The sequence below is a fragment of the Paralichthys olivaceus genome, chromosome 24 (assembly GCF_024713975.1).
Source record: "Paralichthys olivaceus isolate ysfri-2021 chromosome 24, ASM2471397v2, whole genome shotgun sequence".
In the NCBI taxonomy this organism is placed as follows: domain Eukaryota; kingdom Metazoa; phylum Chordata; class Actinopteri; order Pleuronectiformes; family Paralichthyidae; genus Paralichthys; species Paralichthys olivaceus.
The window spans coordinates 1290312-1310027 of record NC_091116.1 but is presented as its reverse complement, the minus strand read 5'-3'; positions in this window follow the sequence as shown (position 1 = coordinate 1310027).

The following is a 19716-nucleotide window of genomic DNA, read 5'->3' as shown; positions in this document are numbered from 1 at the left end:
TAAGATAAACAAATATAGCATTTCACAAAATATTCTTTAACTCGGCTTACTTCTAATATACTGATAATATATTGCAACTCACAATTTAGAACAGTACACTCAGTAACGCAATTATTTCTGAAAAAATCAATTTAAAATAGACTGCTTGCAACAACACTAGTCACATAGTTTTTCCACAGCCACGGTGTACTACTATTCCACAGACAGCGCACAGTTAGCATTGCAGGAGATTGATGTGCCTTATGTTAACTTAATCGTCGTCATGTAATTATCAATATTACTTCACGCTACATGAACAGACCGTATTACAAATTGTTTCCTGAGCACATATACACATTCACCTAACACACTGGTAAATATTAACCATTACTTTGAGGTACTGCGCGTATCGCATTTACAAGGCAAGAAGTGTGCTTTGTGAGGTCCTAGTGACCTTGCCATTTGATCTTTGACAACTGAATTCTATTCAAGTCATCATTGAGGCCAAGTGAATGTTTGTGCCACATGTAATGATATTTCCTTTGTATTCAAAACAATGCAAAGTCAAGTGAGCTTGACCTTTCGACCTTTGACTTACATGATGTAGTTGTTCATGAGATATCGCTTTCACATGAATGGGACAGACAGATGGATGGATAAGCTGAAAACATAATGCCTCTGGCCACACTGAAAGTGAAAATGGTAAAGAAATAAATATAGCAATACATGATAAATAATTTGTTCCATGTTCTTTTAATTTACATGGATGATTTCTTGACAAAACAAGCCAACTCTATAAATGTGAACTGAGTGTCAGAAATTAACACGACATTCATAGCATCTGCAAACAATTTTTCCCCACAAATTTCTGTAACTTTCTGAGAATCTGCATCACAGTATATTGTAAAATATCATGTGTTTCAATACTCACATTATTGATGGAACCTCAGTGATGTCTACTGTCCCTGGCTCAGACACTCTCTCAAGCATCTACAGTACATGTCAAGACAGGTAATGGTAGAATTAAAATGACATTAGATATCTACAATTCAGTTGAACTATTATAGTTTCAGATATTAACCATTTAATTCCGAGTTCAGTCAGGAACCCTTTGTCATGCTTTACCCATTTGTTGCAAATGGGGACACAGTTATGATTGGCGCTGAAGGCTCCATTCTTTGGATGTTCCCTGGTTAGCCGAGCAGTGTGCTGAGATAAAACAGGGGACATATGCAGAGCGCCCAGTGGGCGTAGCAGGCAAGGTACTTTTGTTTAAGATGATTTACCACAACCGTGTTTGGACTCGGTGCTGTGGTGGCAGTTTCTGTGAAACAAGCACAAAGTCAAACACTTCTTTTTTTAAGTTTAATTCACCATCTGCAGATGGACTCATTAGTACACATCACCTGATTGACATGCACAAATGAGCAAAGAACATAGGAGAATCTGTGTTCTTATAACTCACAGCCCCCTCCCACTAAGCATGCAAAGGTATATATTACCCTTCTGTATTTTCACTCAGTGGAGGAGACATCCTGTCCTTTTGTTTACATGTTCTGTGGATGACTCCCCCCCTGTGAGATCCCAGTTGTTTGATCCCAATCAGAGATACGAGATACCATAAAGTTGTGGTTTCTCGAGGCCATTAAACTCAAGTCTCTTAAGCCACCACAGTAAACCTTAAAGTTGCCCTTTTAGATGAACAATCAACCATTTGGTCAGTCCTCCACATACATGTCTGTTTATGCAATTATACATACACGAATGTAAAATTTCCATTACAGTGCTAAAAGTGTTAGAGCTTCGCAGGGATCAGTGAGGATGAGGTCGTATTTAAAGGGACCGCTTTGGTGAGAGAATGGGCTGTGATTGGTGGGTGACTGACGAGCACCCATAAACCTATCGGTATAGCTGAGCACATGACTCCGTGTCCTGCATGAACTAACACAATGCTTCATTAGTCACAATTCTAGTTCAGGATTTCCACAATGACATTCTAACTTCAAACTTAATTTAAGGTATCTTGAATTGAGGCAAATTAAAGCTGACCTTGAATTATGATCAGTCAGAATCAAATTGTCATATATCACAAATCATAAACTGGATTTATTTTCATAATTAATTATGGATACAATTCCAAGGTATGATGCAGAAATCTGGAATGGATATCTATATCATTGAGCATTGTACAAGAAGACAAGTAAATTATTTTTAAATAAACAGCATGGAACATGGACATGTTACTACATGTTCTACTGAATAAAGGATCAGCCACATGCTATCCGTAATACAAACAGCCATCATCAGGGACATAGTCATCAGAGAGATCATAGTTAATAATCATCCCATGGTACTTGTACCGTAGTTCTTTACAAAGTCTACCACCTGCCCCTTGATGATAGTACTCTGAGAGTTTGAGGGCTGATCCCTAAAACTCATGTCCTTGGTTTTTGTCACATTTAGTAGTAAAAAGGCAGTCACAACAATACAGATTCGCAATCCACAATGGGACCATGGCTGTTCTCATCCGCATGGAGGAGACTGACTGTCACAGAGTCATCAGCAAATTTGAAAAGTAATCTGTTGTCATGCCAGCTGCGGCAGTCATCAGTATACACATTACAGAGTGAAAAGACACAGGAGAAGACCCTGTGGATGATGACAATGCCTCTTACGTGCATTTGTTTACCCTCACTTTCTGTGTTACTTGTCAGTTGCAGCTCGAGGCATCATGCATGTAACCAATATTATCTTTTCCAGGCACTATACTGGTACTGTAGTACCTACAAGTTACGCACGTTCCATTTTGCCTGGGGACATTTAAAACAAACCAGTCTACAACATAGTAAAAATCACATGAAAATCAACTGCCCTCCTCATCTTTTCATTTTTTTTACCCCCCAATTTTTTAATGTGGATTTAGAATTTGATACTGAGCATAGCCGTGAAATTGGCTCCCCAATAGAAATGGTAAAGGTTGTCAAATTAATGTTACCTACATAAATCCCCACAGATTTCCAAAACATTCTCAGAACACAGTTTACATCACAGTATATTGTAAGGTATCACATTTTTAATTACTCACCTTATTGATGGAACCTCAACCATATTTACTGTCCCTGGCTCAGACTCTCTCTCAACCATCTACAGTAGGTGAAGACAGTAGGTGTTTTCGTTCCCAAAACACAGGCTCTCGTGTGGTTCCAAGAGTCTGTAAGAGTAGAACATGAGGTAGAGCATTCAGCTACCAGGCAGACACCTTCTGTGCATTTAAAGTTAAACTTAAAACATTCCTTTTTGATAAAGCCTGGCTGGATCAGGTGAGTCCTGAACCATCCCTTAAGCTGCTATAGGTCTAGACTGCTGGGGAAACTCCCATCATCCACAGAGCACTTCTCCACAATACTTAATTAATTATTATATGAATTGTTGCTGCTATCATTAATAATCAATAACTTCTTTACACTGTTATCGTTTACATTTTAACTAGTCAGAGCTGATACCTGATGGTGCTCAAGTGTTCCGGTCTCTCGCCTCCCCCTCCCCACTGTTTCTCTTCTCTCCCCATTTTTCTCTGCTCACCCCAACCAGTAGAGGCAGATGACCGTCCACATTGAACCTGGTTCTGCTAGAGGTTTCTCCCTGTAAGTGAGGGAGTTTTTACTCTTCACAGTCACCAAAGTGCTTGCTCATTGTGGGAACTGTTAGGTTTCTCTATATCAAACAATATTTTAATGTCTTGACCTTCTATGTAAAGCTCCTTGAGATAATGTATATTATCATTTGGCGCTATACAAATAAAATTGAATTGAATTTGTAGCACCGGTATCACCCCACTTACTGCGCCACTGGACCAGTTCTAGGTTCTAAGGAGTGGGAAGCAAGAATAATCACACCAGAGACCGTTGCTCTAAGTACAAAAGGCCGGCAATTTACTGAATGCAAAACACACATATAAAATACAGTACAGAAAACAAAACAAATACCCTGCAGGTTCCTAATACTAAGGCAAGTATAATTGAAAAGAGTATTTCACTCTTTCCTTTCGTTCTTTAGTTCTCCTAGTTTATTTCAGTAAAGCTAATCTAAGTTAAGTTAAACCAGTCTTTTTTCTCCTAGGTTGCATCTATTTTTAGAATTTTTCCTCCTGAGTTAACTCTTTTTTCCCTTTCTTTTAAATGTAAGAGAATACCTTCAGTTACATAATCAAATCAAAGTGGACCACAATCATTTCCAATCACACTCAGAAAATATGAACTCAACATGCAAATAAAAGTATGACACTTTCGAATCGAGTTCAACATGAGTTCAAGTGTTCGGTTCAATGAAAAGTTTCAGTTCGATTTAGTCCGAAAATAATAATAAATCAATCAGTTCAGATCAAACTAGTTCCTGATACTCCTACCACTCTGGCGGCGAGTCACCATAAGCCGAAGATTTCCTCACTAGCGCGAAGGAGTAGATGAGTTGAAGGTGAAGGTCTGGGTCTGGCTCGCCATCTTGAATCCCGTCTGTGTGTGCACAGTCCTTGCTCCGACCCAGCTTCAAACCGAGCAAAAAACCTGACCTGTGTAACAGGTCATAAACACAAATAATCTCTTTTTAAATCCTCAAATCACACAAATAAATGTTTCACAGTTTCTGACTTGTAACGTTACTGCTACGGTGTTTTTTCGTCTCAAAATGGCAGCGGAGCGGTCTCTTTCAACTCACGGCTCCGTCTCCCACACAAACTACAGCGCATACCTTTCATTTATACAGCTTACAGACACTTTTGTAACATTCACAGTCTTCATAAACCCAAAAAATTTACTGATAAACAGGTTATGACGGAGCATTTCCTTGTGAATAGCTACGTTTTTAGCATTAGCTTTCCGCTAAAAAGGTACAACGCAGCAAAATTGCAAGAAAATAAAAACAAAACTCACCAAAACCAGTGTGACTTAGTTCTCATAAAATCCCCGTCAGTTCCCGACCAGGTAAGTTATATTTTTCAACTGCTAAATCAACTTTTTTCACTCTTTTTCTGCTTATTAATCGCAGCTCGTTTTTCTCCATTTTCTCCTCTGCTCTCTCCATCAGGTCTCTGCTGCAGCATCACGCAGGCCCTGCCTGTAGTGTCACTAGTCCCTTAAAGGGGCACGCATGAAATTTCTGTCAGCATACTTTTAATCTTAACCAGAAACATGTCACGCTATAATGTGATCCGTATAACGTTATTAAAAATGTATAAAACAACCCACTTGAGAACAAACACAGTTCAGATCTGTTGTTATATAGATAGTATGCTTGAGTGTTGTTATATAGTATTGTTTACAGATGCTATGAATGTTTTGTTAATTTTATGTGTGCATAATATGAAGTGGAAAATATGTTCATGAAAGAAGAAAAAACATATTATTATTTTTGTACAGTTTACTGAATATATTGCGATACTACTGCTCAATTAATTATTGTTATTATTTTCCCATCACCTATTCAATTCAATTCAATTTTATTTGTATAGCGCCAAATGATAATATATATTATCTCAAGGAACTTTACATAGAAGGTCAAGACCTTAAAATCTTGCTTAATATAGAGAAACCTAACAGTTCCCACAATGAGCAAGCACTTTGGCAACTGTGAAGAGTAAAAACTACCTCACTTACAGGGAGACACCTCTAGCAGAACCAGGTTCAATGTGGATGGTCATCTGCCTCTACTGGTTGGGGAGAGCAGAGAAACAGTGGTGAGGGGGAGGCGAGAGAGACCGGAACACTTGAGCAACATCAGGTATCAGCTCTGACTAGTTAAAATTTAAACAATAACAGTGTAAAGAAGTTATTGATTATTAATGATAGCAGCAACAATTCATATAATAATTAATTAAGTATTGTTGTTAATAATAATAATAATGATGATGATAAGTCAGATAATAATAACTCCTTCAGTTCTGGAGTCAGAGATGCCTGCAATGAGAGAGAGAAAGAGAGAGAGGGACATGGGAGAAAAAAGACACGTCAATGACATAGTTATTGATATTTATTAAAATAAATAAATGAGTGTGTGTGTGTGTCTGTGGGTGGGTTAGGGTTAGGGTTAGGGTTAGGGGTTAGGGTTAGGTAAGGGGATAATAGCCAAGCGTGTCCGCGTCCGGCTCCGTGGACACGCTATTTTCCGGGGTGCCAGAGACTCAGGACTTTGGCTACCCCCCCATTTTCAGGGGTGCTCTTTCCATTGGTGGCAGTGGCCGGCAGCTACGACCTTCGGTCCCTGAGATATTCAGGGAAAAACACTCTCCATTATAAGCGAATGGGACGGTCAGTAGTGAATGTAGCAGCAGTAGCAGCAGTACAACAGACCCATATTACTACTATATTATTATAAATATGATTATTATATAGTGTTATTATAATTACATACACACAGAGAGATCCAAAGTGTGTTGTTATTATTACATTATTACATACTGTTGTTAACAAACACACGACCATCATGTCATCAGTACGGTTACCATTAGTAGTAGTAGTAGAAGTACAAGTATTTCATTCTATTGTTGTATTTCATTCTATTGTTGTATTTCATTCTATTGTCGTATTTCATTTGATTGTATTATGTATTGTATATTAATGCAATAAAATCGATGTATTCAAGGCGTTGTCCTGTGTAGCAAAATAAAACATGGATTTAAAACATCACACCAAAAAGCAGCAACAACAACAACAAATGAAGTGAACAATAAATGAAAATAATAATGATAGGGGACGGTCAGGAGTGAAAAAGTGTGGAAGTCCAAATTGTTCCTCCAGAATAGTGTTAGGAGCACGTTTGTAGTGGTGGATTTTTTTTTGGAGAGCATCTCATTTATATGTTTACTGTAATTCTGTTCACATTGCCATATTTCTATTGATATTCCACTGATAATTCTGTTTCTATTTATACCGTTCATTTGGTTCATCTCGCCATATCTGAAATATTTATACTCTTGTTATCACCGGGGATAAGAGGGAAACACTATTTCAATTCTCTGTATGTCCTGCACATATGGCATTATTGATCATAAAGTTGACTTGACTTGAACACTGATAAAGTTGATTCAAGATGTTGAAGCTTGAAAAAACTGTTGTGATCAGTGGTCAATGACCTCAATCTGGTGGACAAAAAAAACCATTGCATCCACCTGATCAAGTCACAATCCCCATGATTCCCACACTCACAAAGCATTAAAAAGCAGTTATTTTGAGTGCAAATCCAGTGGAAATGCAGTCAGTGGAAGCCAAAGACTATTGTTAGCCGAAGTCAAATGTTTTAGTGTTTCATCTTGGACAGGGCAGAGGGGCTGAATGTTTTTTTTTCTCCAATGAAGCAGCAGCAGAACACATATTTCTACTATATTATTATAAATATTATCATTATATAGTATTATTGTTACATACTGTTATTAACAATCACAATAGCATCATGTCATCAGTATACTCACCATAAGTAGTAGTAGGAGTAGTAGTAGTAGTAGAACAAGTATTTCATTTTATTGTGGTATTTCATTCTATTGTGTTTTGTAATGTATTTTGGGGGGGAAGTCTTGCTCACACGTGTTCCTATTTATCGTGGTTAAAACAAAACGTCTGAGAATCTCAGTGTATTTACCATTTTTTGGTTAATTAGTGGATAAAATATATTTGTAAAGTTTAATTCTCATTGTTTGAGAGTGGGATGTGTATTTTAAGGAGAAAAAATTATTTTAAAGTTGTAAAAAATTCATAAGTAATTGAAATTTCTGAGTATGTTTGAAAATATTTTTTTTAATTTTAGGGAAATCCTTATTGGGACAGTAATTTGTTTATGATTCCAACTTTTTTTGAGGATTGGTGGTTGATATAAGGGAAATGAATGGAGAAAAATTCATGATTTAATCAACTCCCATGATCCTTTGGGAGTAGTGGAGCCAATCAGAGGAAAACGTTATTTTGTACAAGTTTAAAACTTGTTGTTGTATGTAAAATATTGTTTATAATGTAGTTTGAGTTGTAAAATAGAATTAGGAATAAAATTTAAAATATCTCCTTATTAATTCATTCGTTTATTAAAAAAAAAAAAGCATTCATAAAAGTGATTTGGTTTAGAATCCTCCTTTTCATATTTTTTTATACCATTCATATAATAAGGGGCGCAGAGTCAGGGAGAGAAGCCGGCCGGGCTAAGCCCTCCCCCGCCAGTTCGGGCTGTGAACTCTGCCTCCCCCTACTCCCTCACTTTCATGAGGGAAGAGAGGTGAGGAAAGTGATTTTGTTTAAAAAAATGTCTAACTTTTTTAGGAATTGTTTCAATTGATTTAAATTAAATTGGATAAATAATAGTAATAGTAATGATAATAACAATGATAATAATAATAATAATAATAATAATAATAATAAAAAATAATGTGCGGGAAGAGGGAAACACTATTTCAATTCTCTGTATTTCCTGCACACATGGCATTATTGATAAGTGACAAGTTGACTTGACTTGAAGACTAATAAAGTTGATTCAAGATGTTGAAGCTTGAAAAAACTGTTGTGATCAGTGGTCAATGACCTCCATCTGGTGGACAAAAAAAACCATTGCACCCACCTGATCAAGTCACAATCCCCATGTTTCCCATACTCACAAAGCATTAAAAAGCAGTGATTTTGAGGGCAAATCCAATGGAAATGCAGTCAGTGGAAGCCAAAGACTATTGTTAGCCGAAGTCAAGTGTTTTAGTGTTTCATCTTGGACAGGGCCGAGTGGCTGAATGTTTTTTTTCCAATGAAGCAGCAGCAGAAGCACAACACATATTTCTACTATATTATTATAAATATTATCATTATATAGTATTATTGTTACATACTGTTATTAACAATCACAATAGCATCATGTCATCAGTATACTCACCATAAGTAGTAGTAGTAGTAGTAGTAGTAGTAGAACAAGTATTTCATTTTATTGTGGTATTTCATTCTATTGTGTTTTGTAATGTATTTTGGGGGGAAGTCTTGCTCACACGTGTTCCTATTTATCGTGGTTAAAACAAAACGTCTGAGAATCTCAGTGTATTTACCATTTTTTGGTTAATTAGTGGATAAAATATATTTGTAAAGTTTAATTCTCATTGTTTGAGAGTGGGATGTGTATTTTAAGGAGAAAAAATTATTTTAAAGTTGTAAAAAATTCATAAGTAATTGAAATTTCTGAGTATGTTTTAAAAATTTTTTTTAATTTTAGGGAAATCCTTATTGGGATAGTAATTTGTTTATGATTCCAACTTTTTTTGAGGATTGGTGGTTGATATAAGGGAAATGAATGGAGAAAAATTCATTATTTAATCAACTCCCATGATCCTTTGGGAGTAGTGGAGGCAATCAGAGGAAAACGTTATTTTGTACAAGTTTAAAACTTGTTGTTGTATGTAAAATATTGTTTATAATGTAGTTTGAGTTGTAAAATAGAATTAGGAATAAAATTTAAAATATCTCCTTATTAATTCATTCGTTTATTAAAAAAAAAAAAGTATTCATAAAAGTGATTTGGTTTAGAATCCTCCTTTTCATATTTTTTTATACCATTCATATAATAAGGGGCGCAGAGTCAGGGAGAGAAGCCGGCCGGGCTAAGCCCTCCCCCGCCTGTTCGGGCTGTGAACTCTGCCTCCCCCTATTCCCTCACTTTCATGAGGGAAGAGAGGTGAGGAAAGTGATTTTGTTTAAAAAAATGTCTAACTTTTTTAGGAATTGTTTCAATTGATTTAAATTAAATTGGATAAATAATAGTAATAGTAATGATAATAACAATGATAATAATAATAATAATAATAATAATAATAATAATAAATCATGTGCGGGAAGAGGGAAACACTATTTCAATTCTCTGTATTTCCTCTGTAAGTGACAAGTTGACTTGACTTGAAGACTGATAAAGTTGATTCAAGATGTTGAAGCTTGAAAAAACTGTTGTGATCAGTGGTCAATGACCTCCATCTGGTGGACAAAAAAAACCATTGCACCCACCTGATCAAGTCACAATCCCCATGATTCCCACACTCACAAAGCATTAAAAAGCAGTGATTTTGAGTGCAAATCCAATGGAAATGCAGTCAGTGGAAGCCAAAGACTATTGTTAGCCGAAGTCAAGTGTTTTAGTGTTTCATCTTGGACAGGGCCGAGTGGCTGAATGTTTTTTTTTCCAATGAAGCAGCAGCAGAAGCACAACACATATTTCTACTATATTATTATAAATATTATCATTATATAGTATTATTGTTACATACTGTTATTAACAATCACAATAGCATCATGTCATCAGTATACTCACCATAAGTAGTAGTAGTAGTAGTAGTAGAACAAGTATTTCATTTTATTTTTTTATCATTTTATTTCTTCTGCTGTGATTTCCTTTATCAGAGCTGAATTCTGGTCCTCTGCCACCCTGTGTAAATTTAAGGAATCCAGCCATGTGGCTATCTGATGTTTATTATTTATTTTTGGTTGGGAATATAGATTCTTATAATATGTTTCAAAACATGTATGTATCTCTTCTGTCTTATATTTTGGTAGATTTGTAGCTGAGCCCCTATGCCTTTTTAATCTGTAGCCCAGCAATTTTGTAGATTTACTTCCCACGTCATAGTATCGCTGTTTCATGTACAACAGCTTTTTTTGAATCTCTTGTCCTGAGATGTCATTTACCTCTGTTCTAACTCTTTTGATATTTTGGTTTATTCGCTCGTCCACATTTTTTTTATGTTCTTTTTCCAATTTTTTAAGCTCTGATTCTAATTTATTGAGTTTTTCCTGTGTTTGCCTTTTCAAGTATGTTGATTTAGCAATTCGTTGTCCTCTAATCACAGCTTTACACGCGTCCCACAGCACAGAGAGACACCTCACCATTATCATTCTCCCTCACATATAACTGAATTTCTTTAATAAACTCTTCCTTCATTTGTCCTTTTAATACATTTATATTTAGCCTCCAAAGTGTTGATTTTTGTTCTCTTGACATAGCCAGAGTCATATATACAGGACTATGGTCTGATATGTCTCTCACTCCAATTTCACAATTTTCGATCCTATAACTGTCCTAACTGAACATGAAAAAATTATCTATCCTGGAGTATATTTGATGTGGTGCTGAGAAAAATGTATAGTCTTCCCTTAGGATTGAATTCTTTCCAAACGTCAATTACTCTTTATGTAAAAAAAAAATGTTTGTACTTATTGCACTTGTAATTTCACATTGTGGCATTTGTATTTACAGTAGGTGGTTACACTTGTGGTGGAAATTTATCTTGAGATGTAAAATAAAGAGTTTCTCAGACAGTTGTCTTTAGGTCATTTAATAGAAAGCTCTGCAGAGGGTTTCACACTTAGCATGAATGCTCAGAGTGGAACAACTCCGAATAGGGAAAGAAGAAGGTTTTATACAGTCAGGTAAACAGGAAACATAAGAGACAACTGTTGTGGCAGAACGCTCATGTGCTAATCACACGACACTCTCTGTGATTCTCAACCTGTGGGAGTATCAGTGTGTGTGGTTTCAGCTGGAGGCGTCAGCTGTTCAGATGGAGCCAGTACTCCTTTGCAATGGTTAGTGTGGATCCAGGTGGCTCTCTCAGCACTGCAGTGTGGGTTGTGAGTAGCACCTGGTAGGGGCCTTGCCACCTGAGTGAGCGCCAGTTCTTTCTCCGAAAGTCTTTGACCACCACGAAGTCGCCTGGACGGGGGTCGTGAAGTGGTTCAGTCACTGGATGAGGAAGGGAAGATGTCACCTGTTTCCTGATGTCTGAAAGAGCATTAGTCAGGTTAGAACAATAGGACAACATATCATGCATATCACACAAGTCTGTGGCGGGAAGTGGAGAGGGTGAAAGACCCGCACCAATGTGGGGAGGAGTTGCAAAAAGAATCTCATAAGGTGAAAGGTTAGACCTGGTTCGTTTTCTCATCCTCATATACATCAGCGCCAGAGGCAGGACCTTTGTCCATGTGAGACCTCTGTCTTCACAGCACTTTGCGAGCTTCGTTTTGAGTGTGCATTTTCTCGTTCCAAAGCTCCGCCACTGGCTGGATGATATGCACAGTGTGTTCGCACATCCATTCCTAGATGAGAGCTGAGTTGTTTGACAGCTTTGTCACTTTAGATTCTGCTAGGAATCCCCCATTGTGGAATGATGTCTTGTAACAGTGCTTTGGTGACTACACTTGCAGTTTGTTTTGAAGCAGGAAAGGCTTCAACCCATTTTGACCACATGTTGACCATCACTAAGCAGTGAGATTTACCTTCTAATGGTGAGGCCATGGTGAACAACCAAAAATTACCTGTGCCTGCAGAGAGCACCAAAATCATGAGTGAAACCAAATGCATATCCGGAGTCTTTGTAAACTGTGAGTGTTTTACCAGTAGCCAATTTGCATGCTTTCAGTGAGCACAATGAGTTCTGCTGCCTGGGCTGAGAGGTGATGAGGAAAAGGACCAGAGAAGAGAATGTCACTATCAGAATAGACAGAAAAACCAACAAAGTTAGTACCAGAGACCGGGTTCACGTGAGGCGGACCCATTTACATACAGAATCAAGTCATAGTTCATCAGAAAGGTCAGGTTGTGGTGAACACTGGACTTGTAGTTCAGCAACACAGTTGTGTTCTCCACCCGTCATCTGGAAGCGGGAGAAGCGTGGCTGGATTCAAGGTTGAACAGCGTTTCACTGTGATGTTGGGCATATCAAGAAGAACAGCTAGCAGCAGAAAGATGTGAGGTCTTCTGTTCTGTGAGAATGAGAGACACAGCATGAGTAACAAGAAGTGTCAAGTCAGAGTAGCCTACGATGTCACGTGAGGCAAGAACTGCTTTTTCACAGGCGGCCACTGCACACAAGCTTTGTGGAGGGCCAGCTGCCACTGGGTCAAGTTTAGCAGAGAAGTAGGCTCACAGTAGCCTCGACAAAGGCGTCTGAATGTGTAGGCCTTGTTTTCAAAGTTAAAAGCAAACCAGTACTGGCTGTCCTTGTGGACAGGAACGTTTAAAAAAAAGCATTGGATAAATCTACAACCGAAAACCACTCTGCATCAGGCGGAATTTGGGAAAGCAACGTGTACGGGTTGGGAACAATGGGTGATCGAGCAATTACAGCGTCATTCACAGCCTTCAAATCCTGCACAAATCACCACTCAATAGGCTGACCTTTATCTCTTGTGGTGTCTGAAATGTCATGTGTTGTGTTCTCTTTAAAGGAAGCTGATCTCTGAGTTTGAGGCCCATAGGTCCTGAGGGATTCAGAGGCCTATAAGTTTAGGTTTTCTGAGAAAAACTGAATGTATACATTAATGCATTAGGTCACGGCTTAAACTGTCACCCTAAATTTGAGCTGGTGCCTTTCCCTCCCTGTTACCAAACAGATGAGGTGGGCTGGATGAAAGCCAGATGTGTTTTCTTTAGATTCACAAAAACAACTCTCCTATATAAACGGGGAGTTGAAGCTGTTAGGGAGAAGAGATTCACATTGGCCCCAGATCTCTCTCCAGGCAGATTGCAGTGCTTGTATTGATGCTGAACTTTTTGTAATAAACCTTTCCAACAATCAAACGGTGTCAATCGGCGATTCCTTCATCATCTTCACATCATCGCTACCCCAATATACAACACTCTGATTTTCTTAACTGGAAACAGTGGAGTATGGACTGGCGAATCAGGGCAGGGGATAATTACACCAGCCTGCAGGAGAGATGCAAAAACAGGGCGTATCCTATCCACAGCTTCCTGTCTGACTGGGTACCATTGTTTACATGGTCGATATTCAGATTTTGGGGTAATTGTAACTGGGTCACAGTTTCTGATGAGGCCCACATCGTATTTGTCCTTTGCCCACAGCATTTCTGGCAAGTCTACAAGCAGGAGAACATCTGATTGGTTTGACAACATGATATGAAAATGGAGATAGTCATCAACCACATACAATGATCGTGTGGCAGGAAAACACTGATTTGGAGAAAATTTGAAACTGAAAGCATTCATGCAAGGTGAATAGATCAGGCGTCATGGTTAAATGCCAGTCACTGACTGTCTGAAATGATGGTCCAAGGTCTCTCCACTGGTCATCATGTGATTTATTCATAAAGTGGCTCTGTGTGCACAAAACAGCTGAAAACAGTGGCTTTGCGTGCACAAAAGCATTGGAGATGGCGAGAGAAGCTTAAAATTGCAACTTTAGTTCAGAAGATGAACCTTTCTTCACAAAGTGGCTCGAAGCTTCTTTCGTCATCTCCAGTGCTTTTGTGCAGGCAGAGCCACTGTTTCCAGTTGTTTTGTGCCACACAGAGGCAGTGTCAAATCTAGACCATATCAAGAGTATAAATATGGCAGATATGGCAGGATGAACAGAATGAACAGTATAAATATAAACAGAATTATCAGTGGAATATAATTATGGTAGTATGAACAGAATTACAGTACAAATATAAATGTGATGCTCTCCAAAACAAATCCACCACTATAAACCACCACCACCAAGACTACAAATGACCTGAAACATGCTCCTATCACTATTCTGGAGGAACGATTTGGGCCTCCACACTTGGTGAAACTTTCACTACTGACCATCCCATTCGCTTATAATGGGGAGTGTTTTCCCTGAATATCTCAGGGACCGAAGGTCATAGCTGCCGGGCACTGCCACCAACGGAAAGAGCACCCCTGAAAATGGGGGGGTAGCCAAAGTAATAATAATATAGTAGTAATATGTGTCTGTTGTGCTGCTGCTGCTTCATTCATTTCAGCTTTAAATACCTCGGGGTCCACTTCAGTGAGGACCTCACCTGGACATTAAACACCACACAGCTAGTCATGAAGGCTCAACAGCGGCTGTACTTCCTGAGGAGGCTGAGGAAGTTTGGGATGACTCCTAAGATCCTCAGCAACTTCTACAGCTGCATCATTGAGAGCATATTGACCAGCTGCATCACCGTGTGGTACGACAGCACATCTACTATGGACCGCAAACGCCTGCAGAGAGTGGCGAAGACAGCAGAAAAAATCATCAAGAACTCACTGCCCTCTCTGCAGAGCATTTACCACCGCAGGCAGGGTTCACAGGAGAGCTAGCTCCATTATTAAACTATTTCCAATTGTACTGTTTACATTTACATTGCATACATTTGCACTGCTCAGTTTTGCACAATACTCACCCTACTCACCTCATTACCCTTGTTTTCACCTTACTCTTAAACATGTTTCATATTCTCATTGTATTTGATGTAAATATTGTATTTGAATGTCAATTTTGGTCCCCTGGTATTCCAGAAAGGACAGCACAAGAATTTCAATTCACAGGGGAACGTGTGTGTTCTTGTGTGTATTTGACAGTAAAAATTGTTGAATCTTGAATTGGCAAGAAAACATTCAGCCACTCGGCCCTTTGTGGAAGAGTTTGGACATGGCTACAGACAAATAACAAAGGCAGTGTCCAAGATGAAACACTAAAACACTTGACTACTGCTAACAATAGTCTTTGGTTTCCACTGACTGCATTTCCATTGGATTTGCACTCGAAATCATTGCTTTTTAATGGTTTGTGAGTGTAGGAATAATGGGGATTGTGACTTGATAAAGTGGGTGCAATGGTTTTTTTCGTCCACTAGATGGAGGTCATTGACCACGGATCACAACAGTTTTTCCTAGATTCAACATCTTGAATCAACTTTATCAGTGTTCAAGTCAAGTCAACTTTATGATCAATAATGACATATGTGCAGGAAATACAGAGAATTGAAATAGCGTTTCCCTCTTATCCCCGGTGCAAACAGCATTCAACATGAAATATAAAATATCAAAAATAGAAGTCATTCAAAGATATAAACAGGCAGTGGCAAATGTAGATGATATCAAAGATTCGCAGTTTGGGCCCCTGACCAGCTAGAGCTCTGACATTTTGCACACTGCCTCTCCTCTCACCCCAGAAGGCTCCCTATGTGTTATTAAAGCTCTGGGTGTTGCAGGTCAAAAGATCAAATTTTTTCCACCTACCTCCTACCTCAGTTCGAGCCCAAAACCACCCAGGGGCCCCAAGTTTTAAGTAGAGGTTCCCCCTGGGACCCAGGAAGCACAACTACATTCAGGTCGCCATAGCCGGAAGCTGTTTTCTAGTGTAAAATACCTGAAAAAGGGAGTATTTGAATGAACGATAAATGGACACATACTTTTCTCAGATCATGTGTATTATGACTCATTATCAGGGTAACCACCTACTGTAAATACAAATGCCACAATGTGTACAATTACTGCTGAATATCTACAGAACTGAAATATTACATACGTCAATAGACTATACTGAAATATTACTATAGACAATGTACATCCAAACAGACATTTAACATGTCTAATCTGTGACCTAGCACCTGCATTCATTAAACAACTTTGGATACCAGTAATAAAGTAAACATAAGCATGTAAGATAAACAAATATAGCATTTCACAAAATATTCTTTAACTCGGCTTACTTCTAATATACTGATAATATATTGCAACTCACAATTTAGAACAGTACACTCAGTAACGCAATTATTTCTGAAAAAATCAATTTAAAATAGACTGCTTGCAACAACACTAGTCACATAGTTTTTCCACAGCCACGGTGTACTACTATTCCACAGACAGCGCACAGTTAGCATTGCAGGAGATTGATGTGCCTTATGTTAACTTAATCGTCGTCATGTAATTATCAATATTACTTCACGCTACATGAACAGACCGTATTACAAATTGTTTCCTGAGCACATATACACATTCACCTAACACACTGGTAAATATTAACCATTACTTTGAGGTACTGCGCGTATCGCATTTACAAGGCAAGAAGTGTGCTTTGTGAGGTCCTAGTGACCTTGCCATTTGATCTTTGACAACTGAATTCTATTCAAGTCATCATTGAGGCCAAGTGAATGTTTGTGCCACATGTAATGATATTTCCTTTGTATTCAAAACAATGCAAAGTCAAGTGAGCTTGACCTTTCGACCTTTGACTTACATGATGTAGTTGTTCATGAGATATCGCTTTCACATGAATGGGACAGACAGATGGATGGATAAGCTGAAAACATAATGCCTCTGGCCACACTGAAAGTGAAAATGGTAAAGAAATAAATATAGCAATACATGATAAATAATTTGTTCCATGTTCTTTTAATTTACATGGATGATTTCTTGACAAAACAAGCCAACTCTATAAATGTGAACTGAGTGTCAGAAATTAACACGACATTCATAGCATCTGCAAACAATTTTTCCCCACAAATTTCTGTAACTTTCTGAGAATCTGCATCACAGTATATTGTAAAATATCATGTGTTTCAATACTCACATTATTGATGGAACCTCAGTGATGTCTACTGTCCCTGGCTCAGACACTCTCTCAAGCATCTACAGTACATGTCAAGACAGGTAATGGTAGAATTAAAATGACATTAGATATCTACAATTCAGTTGAACTATTATAGTTTCAGATTGTGGAGGTGAAGGGGCGGCGAGAGAACCTTCACCTGCACCACTGAGGATCAATCAGCACAGGTGAGAGCTGTTAGCTGATTGATCCTCAGACGTTAAAAGGAGGCAGCAGAGCTGCCTCCGGGAGAACTCCGGGAAGACTCAGAACACTAGAAGGCTCTGAGAACACTGGGAGAACGCACTAGACTCGGGAGAAGGACACTTGAGAGACACGGAGGAAGCCAGAGGTCCAGCAGATAGTGCTGGACCCATTTAAGTTCCATGTTGTAAGTTTCAGTTGCTATTAATAAAAGATGTTGCGAAACAAGCAATGGTTGGACTGGTCTGTCTCTGGCTGTCGTGGGGGGAACCCCGTGGCGTGGTCGAACGCCACACTGGCGCCTGAACAGGGACCTCACACAGCCAGAGACAGGGACTGGGTACAATCGTTGGGGAAGGAGACGGAGGAGATCCTGAGGCAGACGCAGAGGCAGATGGAGGAGCTCCTGAGGCAGACGGAGAGGATGAGGCTTGAGCGCCTCACCTGCGGCACCGAGCTGGAGAGGGCGGGGAGCGCTGGTCCCCGATCGGCGGTGAAGCCGATGGGTCCGGCTCCAGGGTCAGCGGGGAAGCTGACGCCTCCGCTTCCAGCGCTGAGGTCGGCAGGGAAGCCGAGACCTCCGGTTCCGGTGCCTCGGTCGGCGGTGAAGCCGACACCTCCCGGGCCGACTCCTCTTCCTGTTCCCGTGTCAGCGGAGAAGCTGACGCCTCCGGTCCCGGTGCCGAGGTCGGCGGGGAAGCCGACACCTCCCGGGCCGACTCCTCTTCCTGTTCCCGTGTCAGCAGAGAAGCTGACGCCTCCGGTTCCGGTGCCTCGGGCGGCGGTGAAGCCGACACCTCCCGGGCCGACTCCTCTTCCTGTTCCCGTGTCAGCGGAGAAGCTGACGCCTCCGGTCCCGGTGCCGAGGTCGGCGGGGAAGCCGACACCTCCGAGTCCTGCTCCTCTTCCTGCGCCGAGGTCAGCGGAGAAGCGGACGCCTCCGGTCCCGGTGCCGAGGTCGGCGGGGTCTCCCGGACGGCGGCGCGCCACTGTTCCGGGTTCCAAAGTGTCCGTGCGGCGGCGCCCACCTGTTCCGGGGTCCAAGGTGTCCGTGCGGCGGCGCCCACCTGTTCCGGGGTCCAAGGTGCCCGTGCGGCGGCGCCCACCTGCTGAGGGGTCCAAGGTGCCCGTGCGGCGGCGCCCACCTGCTCCGGGGTCCAAGGTGCCCGGGCGGCGGCGCCCACCTGCTGAGGGGTCCAAGGTGCCCGTGCGGCGGCGCCCACCTGCTCCGGGGTCCAAGGTGCCCGGGCGGCGGCGCCCACCTGCTGAGGGGTCCAAGGTGCCCGTGCGGCGGCGCCCACCTTCCAGGCCGCCTGAGAGAGGCCGCGTCCCGCGACGCCCACCTGCTCGACCCCCGGAGCGCCTCAGTCGGTGGGCTGGGTTCCTCCCCTGGCCGGATGGGAGGGGGGGGAGTAGTTCAGGCCGGATAGCTCCCGGGCCTGAGTTTGACGGTGGGGGTATGTGGAGGTGAAGGGGCGGCGAGAGAACCTTCACCTGCACCACTGAGGATCAATCAGCACAGGTGAGAGCTGTTAGCTCATTGATCCTCAGACGTTAAAAGGAGGCAGCAGAGCTGCCTCCGGGAGAACTCCGGGAAGACTCAGAACACTAGAAGGCTCTGAGAACACTGGGAGAACGCACTAGACTCGGGAGAAGGACACTTGAGAGACACGGAGGAAGCCAGAGGTCCAGCAGATAGTGCTGGACCCATTTAAGTTCCATGTTGTAAGTTTCAGTTGCTATTAATAAAAGATGTTGCGAAACAAGCAATGGTTGGACTGGTCTGTCTCTGGCTGTCGTGGGGGGAACCCCGTGGCGTGGTCGAACGCCACACAGATATTAACCATTTAATTCCGAGTTCAGTCAGGAACCCTTTGTCATGCTTTACCCATTTGTTGCAAATGGGGACACAGTTATGATTGGCGCTGAAGGCTCCATTCTTTGGATGTTCCCTGGTTAGCCGAGCAGTGTGCTGAGATAAAACAGGGGACATATGCAGAGCGCCCAGTGGGCGTAGCAGGCAAGGTACTTTTGTTTAAGATGATTTACCACAACCGTGTTTGGACTCGGTGCTGTGGTGGCAGTTTCTGTGAAACAAGCACAAAGTCAAACACTTCTTTTTTTAAGTTTAATTCACCATCTGCAGATGGACTCATTAGTACACATCA